The 20,142-nt window shown below is 39.3% G+C and overlaps 1 protein-coding gene across 7 annotated transcripts in view; it reads right to left on the minus strand.

Moving 5' to 3' along the window:
* Positions 1-8,633, minus strand: part of ADD3 (adducin 3) — a 159,199-nt gene extending 150,566 nt beyond the window's left edge. For 5 of the 7 annotated variants that reach the window (XM_027851580.1, XM_027851582.1, XM_027851585.1 and 2 more), the window contains exon 1: positions 8,536-8,633. The gene's annotated coding sequence lies outside the window, so the exon portion shown is untranslated. The remainder of the gene's footprint in view (positions 1-8,535) is intronic. The other 2 variants (XM_027851578.1, XM_027851583.1) reach the window with 2 other exon arrangements.
* Between the last annotated feature and the right edge of the window lie 11,509 nt (positions 8,634-20,142).

Raw genomic sequence — 20,142 nt, forward strand, 5'->3', positions numbered from 1 at the left:
GCTTACTAAATATTTTGTGAGTAAAGGAAATTTCCCATGGATAATTTTAATGTCAGAAGATCTTCTTCAAAAAGGAATATTCACATTAACAAAACAGAAAATTTATATATGATTAGCTACTAATGTGGGAAGAAAAACTAAAGTAACCAGACTATTAAAAATGATCTAGTCCAACCTCATTTTATAGATGGGGAAACCCTCATCCAAAAATCAACTACATGAAGACCACACAGTGAATTATTACACTTCTGTTTCAGAAATCAATTTTTAGTATGTTCCTACTACAACTGTTTCTCAAAACTATATTTTATATCACCTTGGGGGGAGTTCTCCATCATCCCTGCTTGATTTTCACAGCTACCCCGTGACCTGTCATCTAATATAACCTCAAGCAATCAAGTATAGACTACTTAAATATCACTCCTTTATTTCTTTAAGGCTTCTTAAAGACAACCTGGCCCCAAGAAGATGGACTGCTAAAGAATACAAACTATAAGGGAAAGAAAAGATGAGCTGAATAACATTTTAACATAAGAACATAAGCATCATTTGCTAAATGACTTTCTTTCCTAATCCAGGAGTTCTTCCAAAGTAGTAACAAAAGTATCCACTCAGAACCCCATTTAAGTTCCTTCTCTGTCTGCCCTATCACCCCGAGTGCACACATACTTCCTCTGATATTAAAAATGCTAATCTTATTGAATATTCTTTCTATATGCATTAACACGACAACTGAGGTCAAAAGAAGCACTGCAACTTAACAGTTGCTAGCTCTGACTTACGGAGGATTAAAAGTAATATGCTCTTAAAGGGAGTCTTGGAAGAGCTTGATTCTAACATACACTTATTTAGTTGAGCCAAACAACCTTGAGAATATTTTTGATCAGAATACTATGTAAATCTCGTCTCTTTCTGTAGGCTTTAGGCATTTTAGAAGAAGAGAGTATGTCAATAATATTATATTAATAAGGAAAAGTAAATGCTTTCATTATGCCCTTGTAGGGATGGCCCTTAATAAGGAACTTCATAGAAACACCGCAGGCAGTGAAGAGATTTAAGGGTGCACACTATGTCCCCATGCTACTGAAAACACTAGCAGTTTTACAAACTTACTCTTTCAACATTGTTGAAATTCTAGCTCCCTTAGCAGGGCAACCAACATCAAGAACAACATCCTTGAACAATATCCTTTACTAGCATACAATTCCCACTATAAGAAAATGAGTTTAATGAATAACCCTAAATTGAGTGTAGTTCAATTTAACTTGTATTAGGGCTCAATTCAGATTCCCCTACAAAAGTTGTTCTAGCATAATTAGAAAGTAGACAAAGTCACCTTCCCAGTAAGCAAACTTAAAAAAACTTCAAAGGTTCAGCTGGGTACTTCTCACTACTTCCCACTTGTTAGACAATTTTGGAAGTTAAATTCATCTGCTTCAGGCCCCTGGGATACTTTTCAGTAAGTTACTGCTTGAATGCAATAATCATATCATGTTTATATGCAACTGTCATTTCTATAATGCTTGAAGGTTTATAAAACACTTCTCACAACAGCCCTGTCAGATAAAAATACTTGTACTACCCATTCCCATTTTAAAAATAAGAAAACCGAAATTCAGAAGTAATGTTACTCTCCATGTCCATGATCACTAGTAAACGACAGACTTACCCCATTCCAACCCCATGTTTTCTGATTCCAAATCTAGTGTTTTTTTTTAAACCACAATATAGTAAAGCAAATTATATCCTAGCAGCATTCGAGTACCCTTAGGAAGGGTAAAAAGAAAATTGTTCCCTGTGTTACTGTCTACTATAGTCTCTAAACCTTCACTATATCACATATGATTTTACTTATCACAAAATAAACACATGCCAGAGAAAATAAATCTGACATTTAAAAGTATGTACATTTATAAAACAAATACTTATTATCTCTTCTTCTTTGGCCCATGCCTAGTCATTCCAATAATTGGAGCCTGTCTCTATTTCTGCTTCTACCTAGAATCCAAAAAGAGATTAATGTAGATTTTTAAAATTTCCAAATTTACACAGTATCTGGCATGTAGTAGGCACTTAAATGTTTGTTGACTTACAAAGGAAGAATAGCTTAGTCATTAGGAGAATCTGTTAAAGACAAGATTTGGTTTACAAGATTTGGACAAGATTTGGTGTAATTGAACAGTACTTTATTAACCAAATATAAGCTTTGAGTTCCATCAAATTTCCAAATGAAATTTTCCCCGTTGGCATTCATCTCATTTTCTTTAACAACCTCATTTCTTAAAAGTATTAAGTGAACTTACTTCCTAGAGATCTTTTTACACTTAAATGCCAGTCTTCCTCTTCTATCATACTTCAAGGATTCACTATTTCATTAGAGTGGATGTACTCTTTTCAACAACAAAGCTTGCAATCCTACTCTATGCCTTAGTAAATGAATGGTCTCTTCATGAGTTTCTATGCCTGAAAAAAATTCATCACCTGGTGGTCAACCTTGTGGTGATGAACCCACACTACATCAGAGCAGTACAAAATCTGGCAGGTCCTAACAATATAGAAAGGTTTCAGGTCATTGCTATTGGCTTAAGACCAGCTAAGTCTGGAGAGGTTCAGTCTTAAGGTTTTTTTAAATCTTTTTTTTTTAAATCCTAAAAGCTCTTCTCCATTTTACATTAAATAATTTTCTGTTCTTCCAATTCTGTCACTTAGATTATAAACATGACAAGGTTGTAAATTTCTTAACTAGAATGTAAGGACAGGAATTGTTTTGTACCCCATGCAGTTCGTAAACATAAGGTTTGGCACACAATAAATGTTCACTATTAGTTGAGGCAATGAATTTCAAGGGAACAATTTGTAAGTAAAATTGAAGATAATTTGCTAATACTATGAGACAAAAATAAATTAACCAAGTCACTAAACCTTCTACCCATCCTTAATCCAAAATCCACTTGGAAATCCTAGATAATATAGAGGGAGCACTGCTATAATGCAGAATTGGAGCTATCTTGGATACTGACCAAAATAATTTAATTAGAGTATCAAAAGGATTTCATGAGTCTCACCAACATATGCCATAGCATGAACTCCAAAATAGGGAAATAGAGTATTGATAGGCAAAATAGTGTAGTGGAAGGTGTGCAGAATTGGGTATCAGAGGTACTGAGTTCAAATCCTGAGTAATTACCACTAGCTGTTGGTTCTTGGATAAGTTTTTATCCTCTACACCTCAATTTCCTCCTTCCTAAACTAACAGGGCTGGAAGAGATGACCTCTAAGGTCATTTCCATCTTTAATACTCTGTAAGCCCATGAAGATAGAATACATTACCACATTCAGTTTGAATTTTTAACACTTGTAGTTGCTGTGGATATTATGGATACACATACAACAAAAAAAATCACTTTCATATTAGATTCTGCAGTAAATATTTTGTATTTATGTGGTAGGATGAGCACCAGCTGTGGATATTATGTTTTCTCTGGATTTCGACTTTAACCAACAGTTCTTTCCCTGAATAACAATGGAGATATTTAATTGTACTAAATTGTCCACTCAAATATGTGTCATATCTGTGGTACATCAACCTGAAAACTATACTTTTTAATTTCATATATACTTACTAACAAATAGAATGGCACAAGAAACAAAAATGATGTAATTCAAAGTCAACAATCGTGCTAGGAAACAGCCACTTAAATACATTACAGGCAGGACTGCAGACTGTTTCAATTATTTTGGAAAATAATGTAACATTATGGAAATAAGGACCACAAACTTGATCAAACCTTTTGATCAGACTGGGGGATCTGTAGGAACTCCTGGTATGGGAACTCCTTTAACTGGTTGCATATCAAAACCAATCTGTGACTTTATATAAGATGAGCAGTTACGTAACTAGAGCAGTAAGAGATTGAATGACTTGCTCTGGGTCACACTGCTGGTGGGAGGGGTAGGATTTAAATCCAGATCTTTTTGACTCCTGAGTCTGGCACTATTCACCAATCCATTTGGATGTGATTTAAGAATAATAAATACTATAAAAGGAGAAAAGGTACCTATCTCCACAAAAATATTCATAGCATAGCTATGCTATTTGCAATAGGAAAAAATTTGAAACATCCTATATGTTCAACAGTGACTAATACTGGCATGATAAAAATATTTAAGCATATACAATTAAATTTTTAAAAAAAGAAAAGAAAAAGCCAAGCCAGAAGCAGCTGAATTTTGGCCAGATACGGACATGGACACACTTTGGGGCTTATTTGTTAATTCATTTGGTTCTCTTCTGTTAGATGCTAAGAGGCTTGTGCAAGATTTCACTCATTATTTTATGTTTATTTTGTTGATGATTAAGTTTACAATAAAAAATGCCTAACCATACTTAATTTAGTTTATAATTAATTTGTTCTATGTGCCAATTATTCTGCTGAGACTGCAACACATTGAAATTTGTACCATCACCAGTTATTCCAAAGAATTTAAATAGTTTTGGACACAAACAATAAAGTACATTGTTTTGTTTTTGTGTTAAAAAGAAAGCAGAAATTAGGAGGCAAGGAGTATTATATAAAAAGGTTTTAAGAAAATGCAATCTTTTGCTAATGGAGCATTAGCAACTAGAAGTTTCACACACTGAATCAATAAAGAAACAAAGTAACAACATGATATTAGTACGTGCTTCAAAAATGCTTGATTCTAGGTGGTATAGTAGATAGAGCACCCGACCTGGAATCAGAAAGACCTGAGCTCAAATCTGGCTTTGGACACTTACTAGCTATGTGACCCTGGGTAAGTCACTTAACCCTTATTCCCTTAAAAAAAAATGCTTGATTCTAGAGGGAACTGTGCCTACTGGGTATGGGCGTGACATATTACTAGACTAGCTAATAGCAGTGGCCTTTACTACTATCATCATTAAAATGTTTAACATCCTGAAGACTAAACTCTTCCCTCCATCATTTTATCTACACACAGGTTGTCTCCATCAAAACATCATTTTCCAAAATCAAAAGAGAATCCACTGAATGCAGATACATAAATCACTTTTAGAGATTGAGCTGTAATCTTCCACCTGAGGAGTTAGTATTTAAAAAGCCTAATAATGCCTGACCATAGAAAACATTTATATGTTGTACAATAAATTCCTACTTTGAATCAGGGTTGAATTGGCCAACCTCTAAGAATCCAACTGGTTGGGGCAGCTAGGTGGTACAGTGGGTAGAGCTCCGGCCTTGGAGTCAGGAGGACCTGAATTCAAATCCGACATCACACACTTGACACTTAGTAGCTGTGTGATCCTGGGCAAGTCACTTAACGCCAACTGCCTCACCAAAAAAAGCAAAAAAAAAAAACCAAACAAACCAAAAACCCCAAGAATCCAAATGGTTCTTAGAGTAGATGACCAAGAGTCTTTTGCCTACCATAGAAAGGCTTTCTTTTGATTTTTAGTACTCTCTATGCTGCCTATCAATAGTGGTGACATAGCCTCTTTATCTCATAGGGAGCATGGCACCTTTCCTTAAAAAAGACATGCTACCACTGATTACTAAACACCAAACTGATAGGCTGATACTATTGTTTCTCAGAATTTCACACCCATTCTATATTGCTTCAAGTCATTTCAGGGTGATCTAATGACTTTTCTTCTGCTTACACTACTTTTCATTGCCCCTCTGGAGTGCTCAGAACATAGCACTCCTCTTAAAGTAAGAGAAAAATGGCAAGTAACAAATAGCTTTGAAAACAGTAGCCTGACTATATTCTGAATCTATGTTCTACTTTTCTATTCAGTCTTGTTTGTTTTTTTGACTCATGAAACCATTTATGCCAGATATGAGACTTACCACAGTCAGCAAAACACAAAAGCTGGGTGGTCACCACTTGCTACAGAGCTTTAGTTTAGTCAGGGACATTGTTAGATGCATGTCATAGTCTATTAGTGTGTCAAAAGGCACTATGGTTTTGATTAACTATTTGATAATTCAATCCAGTGTCTACTGGCACTTACCCATACCTCATACTCTTCAGAGCTAAATCTTGTAGGAACAAATGGTTAAAGTTAGCAATGAGGTAGAAAACCCACACTTTTTCCATTTTCTTAAGCAAGTCAATCATTTCTATTTAAGACATACATACTATAAAGATACTCTTAGGACAGGAAACACTTATTTTACATGTATTACATTTTTCTAAGTAATATATTACTAATTTATATTCAAGAACACAGTAAAAAACACCTTTCAAAGCTGGCTAGTTTGGTTTCTTTTTAACAAATTATCCAACTAAAAAAAAACCCAACAATAAATTATCTAACAGCATTAGATAACTGGGTGCATCAGACAACAAAGTACAGTAAAATATAATAGTCCAGACAGAGTAAGGAAAGTCTGGGTTCAAATTCTAATGCCCCAAGGAAAGTCACTTAACCTATCAATGCCCCAGGCAACTCTATAAGATTCAGAATTAGTTTAGTAGCCAATCTGACCACCAGGAGGGAGTTTCCACACATATAAAATAAGAGATTCCCCCTCTCCCTCCATTCAAAACACACTTAAAAAAAATTAAAAGCTAGCCATCATCTGAGTCTCTGTGCTTAATAATTGACACATTTTAATATTTGGAAAATAACTTAAGTACATTGTCTCATTTTATCCTCACAACAAAGTGGCGAGGTAAGTAATACAGGGGTTACTATCCTCATTTTTACAAATGAAAAAACTGACTTAATTGCTCTTAGTCACAAGAGTAGGAAGTTTGAGAGAAGACCCAAACTCAGGTTTGCCCAGCTCCACAGTCCAGCGTGCTCTATGCTATACACTGTTTTGCTTAGAAGTTAACAGAATGAAATTTTCAGAAAGCTAAAAATTTAAATTTTTTAAAAATAAATTAACCTCTCTGGCTTGTCCTTCTCTACCACACATGATTAAACATTCACTTGCTTTAACCAGGAAAAGTGAATTTTCTATCAGTTCAAAACCTTGTTCCAAACGTTTCTACTAAAGCTATAAAAGTAAACTGACTTCCAAATAAGAATAAACTGAGACTGGTTCCCAAGCCATCATCTCACCTTAGGAGAGTACTCGGATTGAATAAAGCATTTCAAAAATATTTATTCTTCACATAAATCAGAATGCTACCCTAGTTGGCCCAAGTCAAATCGAGTTGGAAATTGAATAGGGGAGGGACAGCTAGGTGGCGCAGTAGATAGAGCTCCAGCCTTGGAGTGAGGAGGACCTGAATTCAAATCCAAACTCATTCAACTCAAAAGCATATGGAAGTGATTGTTGATAAATCAAAATAAGTTAATAAAAAAAAAAATCCGACCTCAACACTTGACACTTAACCAACTGTGTGACTGTGGACAAGTCACTTAACCCCGACCTAACACCAAAAACACAAACAAAAGCGAAATTGAATGGGGGAAATCTCACACTAACATTAAAGAACCCATCAGTAAATGCAGCTATTTCATAATGCTAATTTTAAATGATTACAGAGCATAACAACTGCACGCACTGGAATGGACCTTGCAGGTACACAGGTGGCCAGCATTTCCCCAAACCCTTTGAATTTCATCAATCCTGAGAACCCTTAATCCTAGGAGATCTTCAGCAATTCGTTTGGAAATTAGTAATTTTACTTACACACTTTTCAAAGGTGACCTATTTGCAATCAAATCTCTGCACCAACCTAGCTCACCTGAAGTCATTCCAGACATTTTAATTAGAGGAACCCAACCTGCCCTAGTTGCCCATACCCTTGCTTTGGATTATAAACCTTTTAACTTCAAAGAGATTGCCCATACCCAGGAACACAAGCACACCAAATCTGCTGTGACCTCTTGTCACCCTGGGCAGAAAGCACAACCTAACTTTGGGCGTCTGGGGGAGAGGGCTTTCTCTCCTTTGAAACGCCTCTGCTTAAAGTTAAAAGGGGACGCGGCTTCAACGTTCTCCCCGCACACCTACCCTGCTTCCTCTTCTTTCCGAAAAGCACCTTTTGCCTGGAATTGATCCTCACACCTAAAGCCTCGCCCCACTCCCACACCAACTAGAGGGGTTCGAGTCTTCTCCAGGCCCGAAGAACTAGTAAGCTTCGACCCCCCCCCTCCGCCCCCGGGGGAGAAGGAACGAGTACTTGTCGCCAAAGCTGCGGCTCGGCTTTGGAAGCTCACCCCACCGTGGGGGGCACCCCTTCCCACCCCCGCCCCAGCAGCCCGGGCCTCCAGCCTCCCCAGCTCAGGTGCTGCGGGGCTCGCGCCACACCAGCCGACTCTTTCTCTCCCCGTGATTAGCACCCTCTTCTCCCCCTACTGGGGGGGGGGACTTACCTGAGGCCGTGAGGGGGCAACCAATAGGAAGACAGCTCCGCGGCGCTCGCCCCCGTCCACGCCGCCCCCTCCCCTCGCTCGAGGCCCGACCCCCTGGCAGGGATCTCCCCCCCTTCCCCGCCACTCTCCCACCCCAGCCAACCGCGGCGCGGGAAACGGGGCGAGGGCGCCTCCTCCTCGGGCGCTCCCCTCCGCATTACCTCGGGGCGCACAGCCGGCTTTGTGCTTCCCTCCCCGCGCCTCGACTCCGGGCTGCTGAGGCTGCAGCCGCCTGAACTGCCTCTTCTGCCGCTGCCGCTGCCGCCGCCGCCGCCGCCGCCGCCGCCCCTCCCCCGGGGAGGAGAGAGGAGAGAGGGAAGGAGGGCGGAGGAGGGGAGGGGCCGGGGAGCGAGCGAGCGCGCGCGGGGTGCGGATCCCTCTCCCGCGGGAAGCGACGACACCTGGGTCGCAGCCACCTCCTCCTCCCCTCCTCCTCTTTATGCGGGTTTGTGTTTTTAAAGCCCTCCCTTCCTCTCCTCTCACCCCCCTTTCCTAGGCGACCGTTACGGGCAGCTCGCTCTGGCGGGACCGGCCTCCGCGGCTTGGCTCGCCCGCCCCCTCGGCCTGGCCCCGCCCCTCCTCGGGCTACCCAGGCCCCGCCCCCTCCCTGCGTCTGGGCTCCGGGCGGGGAGGGGGGGGGTGTGCCGCGGCGGAGCTCCCCCCTCCCCTCCTTCCTATCCCCTCCTCTTCCCCCTCCTCCGCGCTGGTCGGGCGCGCGTCCGCCTTCTAGTCCTTGGAGCCGAGGCGGCCTCTGTGATGGGGGCGGGGTCGGGGAAGAGCCTGGCCAAAGAGGCTGCGGCAGCCCTGGGCGCCCCCTCCTGTCCTTAGGGCTGGGATGCATCCTCAGCCATCACGTCCCCTCTGGGAGGGCCACCGCAGGGGCAATCTGAATGCGGACGGACAGGAGCACCGAAAGCCCTCCCGTCCAGGCCCTCACCCCACCGGCCTGATGCGCCCCCTTCCTCTGGCTCTGCTGCCCGGCGAACGTGAGCGGGCATCGTTCCCTGGTTCTGGCCACGCGCGTGGACTCACGCAGTGGAGGCAGTCACTGCAGTCCTCTCCCAGGATCTCAGCGTAGGGGCTTCAGTTACACACAGGAGAGACAGACAGACAGTAAAAGGCAGAGACAGCATCCCCATTCTCAAATCTGTCCATTTCTCTGCATGATTCGGAGCATCTGTGTTTATGTGTCTGCCACGGAGATGCCTCTCTTTTTGTCTCCCGGACAAGTTAGAAAAGCTCCCCGCACCCCAATGGAAGAAAGTGAACTGAGAGAGCAGAGCCACCTTTCAAAGCACACCTTAGGTCAACCAAACTTTGTAACCTCGTAGTGGTCCCATAAAGTAATTTCAGGGGTGTGGCTCTACACGTGACACGGCCATCCACCTCAGGCAGGGCACGTTTTCCTCTTAATCCTACCCTTGGAGCAGAATTCCCATCGATGCACACCATGTCTAGCACACCCCCAGACTTGCACGTCCCTCACAAGCACATGTCTTCCACAGGCACAAATAGATATCTCCCACGCCCACCAAGAGGCACGCCCCTCCCTAGCTCCTTTCTGGTTGTTCTTATTCCTCCTGGGTTATCTCACCGAATGTATACTGTGCAAACTTCATTCCCACTCATCTCCCTTCCCTTCCCTTAGGAAAGGTGACAATTCACTTTCCCTCCTCTCCAGCACAGCCTCCTCACTTCAGTTCTGCCCTTCGTTCCTCTCTCGGCCTATCTCACACCATCCCCCTCATCAACTTCATCTCCTCCCTCTAAAAATGTGCTAATTAAGCTGTAGTACCTTCTTCTTTTCAACATTTGAAGTGTGGAAAATGAAGCTTGTCTTGGCACAAGAAATGATTCATTTACCCTTCTCATTTACTGACTCCCCTGGACTAGGGCTTTAGGAGTTTGACTCTGCCATAATTTTCCATCTGCTTAAAACGTACTGTATATATACCATACCACCATTATTATTTGAAATACCCCTAAAATGATTAGGAGTGCTGTCTGTTCTAAAATGCAAAGATTTGGAACATGCACATTTCATTTTAAATCTGCAGTGGTTAGAAGGGAGAAATACTGGGAGGGGCTTGAAATTTTCTTGCATTTAAAAAGCAAAAACGAAAAGCTTTGCATGCCACAGGATCAGCCTTTTCAAAAAACGAATGTCATAAAAGTATCCCTAGTGCAGTTACAATGTAATAATCTTCAAAACACAGGATACATTTACTAGACAAATCTATAAACCCCAAAAGGAAGACCGATTAGCATAATCCATTTTAAATATGTCTGTTGAGCAGTCTTTCCCATTAACATCCCCCTTCACATAATTACTAGAGAAAGGAATGGAAGATCTGCTTACCTATTCTCCGTTCAAGGCTGTAACGTCCACTGTGTATGTTCGTGTGTATATATGTCTTTCCTTCTTTAGGTGTGGATTCTGCAGTGCTGCACAGAAACACACTGCAGCTCCAGCACTAGTCGCAGCAGCAGGAGCAGCAGCAGCAGCAACTCCTCCAATACTGCCTGTAGTAAAGTATGCTACTTAGCAGAGGCTCTACAATTACCATTGGAGCTCACTGGAGAAAAGGGGAGTTCTGTCTTAAAGCCATGACTATTTTTTCCCCTCTAACATTACTTCATGAGATGTGGAAAGGGAGGATGTGGAGATTTTTTTGGACTGAGAAAAGCAGTACAGCTGTAGGAGGTCGAGGTTAAAATTAACAGAGTGATTGAGGCTAAGATTTAGCATGACTTAATAAAACACTGGAAACATTAGTTTTTAAGAGCCATGCTCATTTCAAACACTGAGGGGGTAGGGTGAAATAATAGGTACACATGATCTGCAACTGCTGTGTATTTGGAGCCAATATTTAATTTCCTATCATTGCTCTATAATGATGTATGCATAAAATGAACCTATGTAAGATTAAGTACATGAATGGAGTTATGAAACTCCCATTCATGTATTTGGCAGCAATTAATATAAGTTCTATCAACACACATTTGTAAGCTTACTTGAGACATTGAGTGAATGACAATAGTAGGAAATATGATTGACAGATTTCAATCTCTACTCAATGTTTTTACAACCATATAACATGAAATGATTTATAGAATTAACAATGGAAAGGAATATGTAATTTCAGTATAGAATGAAATTAGATAGGAACTACTGATGAATTATATTTTTGTAACAATTCTAAATATATTTAATATTAAATAAAGCAAAACAAGATCTCATAGCTGTATTAATTTGCTTTAAGTGAAAGTGATGCTATATTTAGGCAGTTAATGTATACTTGATGATGTATGAAACTGTGGTGTGCACATTTTTTTTTGAATAACCTTTAGACCCCGTATTTTGTGTTTTAAATTTTGTCCTTAACATTCCACTAAGACAAGTTCATCATTTAACTTCTAATATTACTTTCAGGTGGTAAGTGAAGAAGACTGGGTGCAAGGTAAGAATAGCAGGATTAAAATTAAAATGCAGAGCTCCAGATTCTGAAATCTGTTTCTATTTCTTGATATATTGTGCAACCTACTGTTCATGACAGGTCTGCGGAGCGTATAGCCCAAGGGCTGCTTGTGGCCAACCAAAGGATTTCCCAAGGCCTGCAAAAAATGTAGGCTTGCCACTACACACGCTCCTGTGGCAACCAACCATCATCAGTCTGTCTCTAATCTAACCTATCTGCAGCCCAAAGAAGTTTAGCCTGCTAAATTTTGGCCCCTACCTGCTGCCAGGTTGTGCAGGTCTGGTTTATGAGCTATATGACCTTGGGTAAGTCATTTTTATCTTTATGAGTCTTCAAGTTCCCCGTCTATTAAAAAAAAGAGGTTGTAATAGATTACCTTCTCTTTCAGATAAAAAAAATCTATCAGTTTATAATAATCTATGGCTATCCAAGCTCGGGGCTAACATTGACTGGATTTCATCCTACGGGCTACACAAAAATACTAAACATCCCTTTGGTTCATTTGATCTGACCATGGCTTTTTTTCTGGGAAAATTTCCAAATACAGTTTATGCCTTAATTTACATAAATGTGGTTAGTAGCATCCTAAATTCCCACAGAAGCATCCAATGGACAAATGTGTATTAACTACAGGAAAACCTTTATTTCACCCCACAGAAAATGCAGAAGATGCATAGGACTCACCAGAACCCATAAATAAATGTAGGAAACACATAGAAGTCTCACAATAGCCCACAAACAAACAATACAATTCTCTACTCTCTTTGATAGGTCTTCCTTTTTCACCAGTGCTGTAAAATCCTTCTGACTCAATACTACCCCATGATTTCTACTCCTCTCAGAAAGACACCAAACTTGAGATTGATGATAAAAAACAATATCCTGACATTCTGATGAATTCCTCTGTTCCCAATGGTGGTAATCAGTCCCTTTTAAATTTGCAGTAACATCCCTTAGTCTGGACTCCTAGTCCCAAAAGTAAATATTCTTTGAAGCTGTTGGGCCCTTCTCATCAGACCTGCCCTGCTCAAGTAACTCAAGGCAGTAAGGGGAAGGAAAGCCCAGGTCTTCTGCTGTCCCACATCATGGCTTTTGTCCCTTAACTGGCCTCTGAGTACAAGGCCCACCCAAGAGGGTGATCCTCTTATTTTTTCAAGAAGTATATTGTTGGGGCAGGTAGGTGGTGCAGTGGATAGAGCACCGGCCCTGAAGTCAGGAGTACCTGAGTTCAAATCTGGCCTCAGACCAAACACTTGACACTTTACTAGCTGTGTGACCCTGGGCAAGTCACTTAACCTCAATTAAGTATATTGTTAAAGAACTCCTCAGCCCTCTCTAAAAGGCAGTTCTTTGAACTCTTTTACTTGTCATTTTTTTCTTGACCCTCAAGGCTGTTATTGTCCCAGCAATTTCCTTTCTTTAACTAGAAGGCTAAATTGTAAGATTACACTACCTAGGAAATTCTTCTCTAACAAGGAGACTTGGTTTCAAAAGTGACATTGTCCATGAACTCCCTTGTAGGGCCATATGTGCAAGCACATGTAGGTCTGTGATATTTCATCATTCCCCAAGATGATGCCATCTCTTGAGTCAGGAAAGATCACTCTCAGGAATTCTGTTTCCATGTGATTTTCTGCTCTAAGGCAGTCATTTATGGCTCCTGGTTGTAGTAGGATGTCCTAGGAACTAGGTTTACCCTTAGCTTTGTGCTCAATCTTTTAGTTACAAAGACAAAATTGGAAAAGAAGCTAAAAAGGAACTGAACACATTCTTCAGCTCACTTTTATAGGTCAGCACAAAAGATGATTCCTTCCAATAGAATCCATTGTCCCAAGATCTTCTTGGAGTCAGCCTCAGTCACTAAATCTGTTCCCCTAGGAAGCTCCAAGGGACAGCTCCAAACCAACCAATTCTCTATAAGGACAGCCTTAATAATGAAATTTTCTTTTGTCCTCTTAACAAGGTACTAATAGACATGTCTATACCCTGTACAAAAAGACAAAAATGGTAGGGATTCAACAGAAGTAGAAGAGATTAAAAAGGGATGGTAAGAATATACAGAAAAGCTATACAAGAAAGATTTTAACATCAATGATTACCATGATGATGTGATTACTGGTCTAGAGCCAGATATCCTGACTAATGAAGTCAAGTGGACCTTAGGAAGCATTGCTAACAATTGCTAATGGAGGTGACAGAATCCCAGCTGAGCTATTTAATATCCTAAAAGATGATGCTGTTGAAGTGTTGCATTAAAAAAACAAAACAAAAAAAAAAATCTCAGCAGTGACCACCAGATTGGAAAAGATCAGTTTACATCCCAATCTTAAAGGGCAATGCCAAATAATATTCAAATTACTGAACAATTGCACTAATTTTACATGCCAGAAAGGTTATGCTTGAGATTCTACAAGCTAGGCTTCAACAACATATGAATCAAGAATTACCAGAAGAGCAGCCTGGTTTTTGAAGAAGCAAATGAACTATAGACCAAATTGCCAGCATTTACTGGATTATGGAGAAAGCAAGGGAGTTTCAGAAAAAAAAAAACCATCTACTTCTGCTTCATTGACTACACTAAAGCCTTATACTGTGGGGATCACAACTAAATGTGGCAGGTTCTCACAGAAATTGCAGTAGTAAATCATCTTGTCTCCTGAGGAAGCTGTATGCAGGCCAAGAAACAACAGTTAGAACTGAACATAAAACAACTGATTGGTTTAAGATTAGAAAAGGAGTGTGACAAGGCTGCATATTGTCACCTTATTTAACTTATATGCAGAGTACATCATGCATAATGCCAAACTGGATGAATCAAAATCTAGAATTAAGGTTGCCAGGAGAAATAGCAACAATCCCAGATATGTAAATTATACTACTCTGATGGCAAAAAGTGAAAAATTATAGAAACCTCTTGATGGGGTGAAAGAGGAAAGTGTAAAATTTTGAACTTAATATAAAAAAAAAACCCTAAAATCTTGGCAACTGGTTCCATCACTTCCTGGCAAATAGAGGAGGAAGAAATGGAAGAAGTAGTGTCGGAATTTTCTATTCTTAGGCTCAAAGATCACTTCAGACAGCGACTACAGTCATGAATTAAGATGCTTGCTCTTTGGAAGGAAAGCTATGGCAAATCTGGACAGCACACTAAAAAGCAGAGTTGTCACCTTGCCAACAAAGATCCTAATAGTCAAATCTATAATTTTTCCAGTAACAATGTATGGCTGTTAGAGTTGAACTATAAGGAAGGTGAATGCATAGAATCAACACTTTCAAATTGTGGTACTAGAGAAGACTTTTGAAAGTTCCTCGCACAGCAAGAAGATGAAATTAGTCAATACTTAGAGAAATTAATTCAGGCTATTCACTGGAAGGCCAAATGCTGAAGCTCAAGCTTAAATACTTAGGTCACATAATGAGAACACAAGACTCAATTGGAAAAGACCTTGATTTTGGGAAAGATTGAAGGCAAAAGGAAAAAGGGACAGCAGAGGATGAGATGGATAGATAGTGCAATGGAAACAATGCACATGAGCTTAGACTTTGGGAGGTAGTGGAGAATAGAACAATCTGGTGTGCTATGGTCTTATGGGGTCACGAAGAGTCACACACAACTCAAAAACAACAAATACACAGGGAGGAGGTATGGAGAATCAAAGGTTTCGTGCCCTCTAACAGGAGAGAGGGCATGCAGAATCAAAAAAATCTGGTAAGCTCATCAGTTTGATAAGGAACTCCCTGACATTATGATTCTAAATGATATATCTTAGTTGTTTTATGCAGGTGCTTCTAGCTCAAAGCTGTTGGTGGTCTCCATTGCCCAACCCCTATCTCCTCTACTCCACTTGCCCAAACACATACATACATACACATACACATATGAAGTTTCAATCTTATTTTATGAGTACCAGGGAAACTCACCATTTACAGGTTAATCATTACATATAGAATACTTTTCTTAGGTGTATAATCACCACCCTAATTTAATTACTTTAGAGTTTGGTATTTTGTTTATAAAACTATCTTAAATAAGAATCCACTTCTATTAGTATGAATACTAGTCTAACATAGATAACTGTAATATTGAATAATTAATAACTGAAATGTGTTTAGAGATGTAGCAAAAAGTTAAATTTACGTTCAACCATTCACTGCACATTTGGGTAAAAAAGGCAAATATTGGGAAAATGCATAAACTAAATTAACTTGCTCTCAGTATTTATCCCAGTAGGGGGGTAGGAGGGAAAGTTTTATATCGAGAAAATTTTTTAAAAAATGAAATATGACAGCTGCATGTTGGTTTTTTTATTTTTAAAGTAGTGCCATGGACAATTTTGTGGCTCTCTTCCAGACACTTGGTTAACATACACTAACTAGCCAGGCCTTTGCCATCTTGAGCTTTAATTTCAAGACCCTAAATTCTTTGTCTAGTCAATTGGTTTCAGTAAGTCCTCATGGTGCTAGTATTTCTTTTATTTTGGATATTCAGACATGCCTGCTAGGAGAAAAAGTTAATTTGGGAGCCATTTAAGGGCAAACAGAGGCTTAATTTTGGTCTTAATATCTGCCTCTTGGAAAGCTGGAAGCTTTGAATTAGACATGAATATTTTCTCTTAGGTTATGATTCTGCTTAAGTTGTGTACCTGATGAGGAAACTGACATTGGTCAGTTAGTCTCCAATTAGTCTCCAACCATTAGTCTCCAATTTCAAGAGAACTTGGTTTACAATCTGGACTATATTTTATACTATACTAAATAAGATATGATCTGTGCCTGGCAGGACAGTTCATCATTTTAATGTTAAGTTCCTCACATAGGGAGAGAATCAAATGAAATTAATTTCTTAGCTCCCTTTATGTGTTTCTATTTATTTTCTGTCCACACAGTGTTATTTCTAACTCACTGCCTATGTGATAACTGCCATATAAAAAAACATATAAAAAAAAAGAAACATATGGCAAATATGTGGATGGTTCTGGATCAAAAAATAAACAAATGAATTTCATATGATATAGGACAGTGACTCTAATATAGCTTTGTATTCCTCTTTGCATATGGTAGATGCTTAATGGGTACTTCTTGAATGTGTTATTGAATGAATGAATGAAAATACTTTTATCTAAAATATGTAGGAAATTGAGAGAAATGATTAATAATAACTAATGATTTGGGGAGATCCAAAGTCCCCCCCCCCTTTTTTCTAAAGTTCTCATTTCAAAGTTCAGTCTCTGAAGGACATTACTGGTAATGAAAATGAATTAACTTTCCCCTCAATCTTGTTTAGACCCCACCCAAATGGGGAAGCCTATTATGTTCTACATAGGTATGGGTGGGGATAAATTCTTCCATTAGATTGCCCAAGGCTAGGTAATTTAAAAGTAAATGATTTAATCAAACTCCCCACAACAGCCCCTTAGAATAGGTCCACTTTTCATTGTAATGTTCATTCTCTTTCATTAATTGTTAACCAATCAGAGTTGATTACCATCCTTAGGAACACCCACTTTTCCAAGGGCATATGAACTGTGAGCCCACTACCATGATTTATCTTTGGTATCAAGAGTGTCACTGACCCATTTTATTGGTAACATGCTATCATTATCAATAAAATGATTAATTACCCAGAAACTATGTCTCTCAAACTTTTTAAATATCACAAAATGGAGGCAGAGTTTTTGGTTTGTTTTTTAGCTTGAATTATTGAGATTTCCAGTTTAACACTGATTCTCAGTCTCCCTTTAAAAGTGTAGTCTGTCCTAAGAAAGGTAACCTGAGTCTTAATATTTGATTTGCATGCATAAATCTCTGTGCTACTTCAGAAGCCAAACCATAGGGAATGACTAGAACCCAGGACTTGACTACCACAATTGTATTCATTCTCAAGATCCCAGAGAACTCTTCCTTCCTTCTTTCCTTCCTTCCTTCCTTCCTTCCTTCCTTCCTTCCTTCCTTCCTTCCTTCCTTCCTTCCTTCCTTCTTTCCTTCCTTCCTTCCTTCTTTCCTTTCCTCCTTCTTTTCTTCATTCCTCCTTCCTCTCTTCCTTCCCTCCCATCTTTCTTTCTTTCTTTCTTTTGTTACTGCCTTGCTGGTGACATTTTAGCTGCTTTTATCTTCCTGGCCTCCTTTATAACCACCTTGGGGACTGCTTTTAACTGAAAGTGTTTCAATATCATTTTATTAAATGGATTGTTTGAATCATTAAGCTCTGAATAGTCCCTTGTATTAGACATGGAATTGTGACTAGGACACCTGTCTTGTCTACTATAAACAGTTGTTGTGAGAGTCAAATAGCATATGTGAAAATAAGTGCTTCAAAGAGTTAAAAGTACTAAAGAAATATAAGGTATTTATTATTATTGTTTGTAGATGTATTGCCCATGTTGCAGTCTTTGATATGCAATTAAGTAGACAACCCAGAGAAATGGTCCTTCAATATTTTTTTTAATTTTTTTATTTTTAACATGTGTTTTCAAAACTTTGGGTTACAAATTTTCTCCCTTCCTCCCTCCCCACACACCCTCATTGAAAAGGCAAGCATTTCAATACAGGTTATAGATGTGTAGTCATGCAAAACGCTTCCATAGTCGTCCTGTTGTGAATAACTAAGTATATTTCCCTTAATCCTATCCTACCTCCCATTTATTCTATTATCTCTCTTGACCCTGTCCCTCCTCAGAAGTGTTTGCTTTTGATTATCCCCTTCCCCAATCTGCCCTCCCCTCTATCAACCCCCTGCTCTCTTATCCCCTTCCCCCTTTATTTTTCTGTAGGGTAAGATAGATTTCCATACCCCATTGTGTATGTTATTCCCTCCTTAAGCCAAATTTTATGAGAATAAGATTCATTCATTCCCTCTCACCTTCCCCCACTCCCCCTCCACTGTAGAAGCCTTTTCTTGTCTGTTTCATGTGAGATATTTTACCTCATTCTACTTCTCCCTTTCTCCTTCTCCCTGTATAATCCTCTCTCACCCCTTGATTTTATTTTCCAGATATCACCCCTTCATCTTCAACTTACCCTGTGCCCTCTATCTATCTACCTATCTATACATACATATAATTTTTTCCCTCCCACTACCCTAATGCTGACAAAGAACTTATGAGTTACAAATATCATCTTTCCATGCAGGAATGTGAACAGCTCAACCTTAATAAGTCTCTTATGATTTCTCTTTCCTGTTTACTTCTTCCATGTTTCACTTGAGTCTTGTATTTGAAGGTCAAATTTTCTATTCAGCTCTGGTCTTTTCCACAGGAATCCTTGAGAGTCCCCTAGTTCATTGAATGACCATTTTTTACCCTGAAGGATTATACTCAATTTTTCTGGGTAGGTGATTCGAGGTTGTAGTCTTATCTCCTTTGCCCTCTGGAATATCATACTCCATGCCCTCTGGACTCTTAATGTAGAAGCTGCTAAATCTTGTGTTATCCTGATTGTGTTTCCACGGTACTTGAATTGTTTCTTTCTGGCTGCTTGCAATATCTTCTCCTTGACCTGGGAATTCTGGAATTTGGCTACAACATTCCTAGGAGTTTTCCTTTGGGCATCTCTTTTAGGAGGTGATCAGTGGATTCTTTCAATTACTATTTTGCCCTCTGGTTCTAAAATATCAGGGCAGTTTTCCTTGATAATTTCTTGAAAGATGATGTCTAGGCTCTTTTTTTGATCATGGCTTTCAGATAGTCCAATAATTTTTAAGTTCTTTCTCTTGTATCTGTTTTCTAGGTCAGTTGTTTTTTCAATTAGATATTTCACATTCTCTTTTATTTTTTCATTCCTTTGGATTAATGTTACAGTGCCTTGATTTCTCAAATTGTCACTAGCTTCCAATTTCTCCATTATAATTTTTAAGGAAATATTTTCTTCAGTAAGCTTTTGAACTTCCTTTTCCATTTGGCCAATTTTGCTTTTTAGAGCATTCTTCTTCTCATTGGCTTTTTTGGACCTCTTTTGCCATTTGGATTAGGCTATTTTTTTAAGGTGTTATTTTCTCCAGTATTTTTTGGGGGGTCTCCTTTAGCATCACTTTCAGTTTTTCCCCTATTTCTCTTACTTGCTTCTCAAAATCCTTTTTGAGCTCTTCCATGGCCTGGGACCTATTCATATTTTTCTTGGAGGCTTTGAATGTAGGAGCTTTGACTTTGTTGTCTTCTTCTGGTTGTATATTTTGATCTTCTTTGTCACCAAAGTAAGATAATATAGTCTGATTCTTTTTGTACTGCTTGCTCATTATCTCAGCCAATTACTTGAGTTATAAACTCTTTGTTAAGGTAGGAGTCTGTTTCCAGT

Source organism: Vombatus ursinus, unplaced genomic scaffold (genome assembly GCF_900497805.2).
Source record: "Vombatus ursinus unplaced genomic scaffold, bare-nosed wombat genome assembly UNPS02009205.1, whole genome shotgun sequence".
In the NCBI taxonomy this organism is placed as follows: Eukaryota; Metazoa; Chordata; class Mammalia; order Diprotodontia; family Vombatidae; genus Vombatus; species Vombatus ursinus.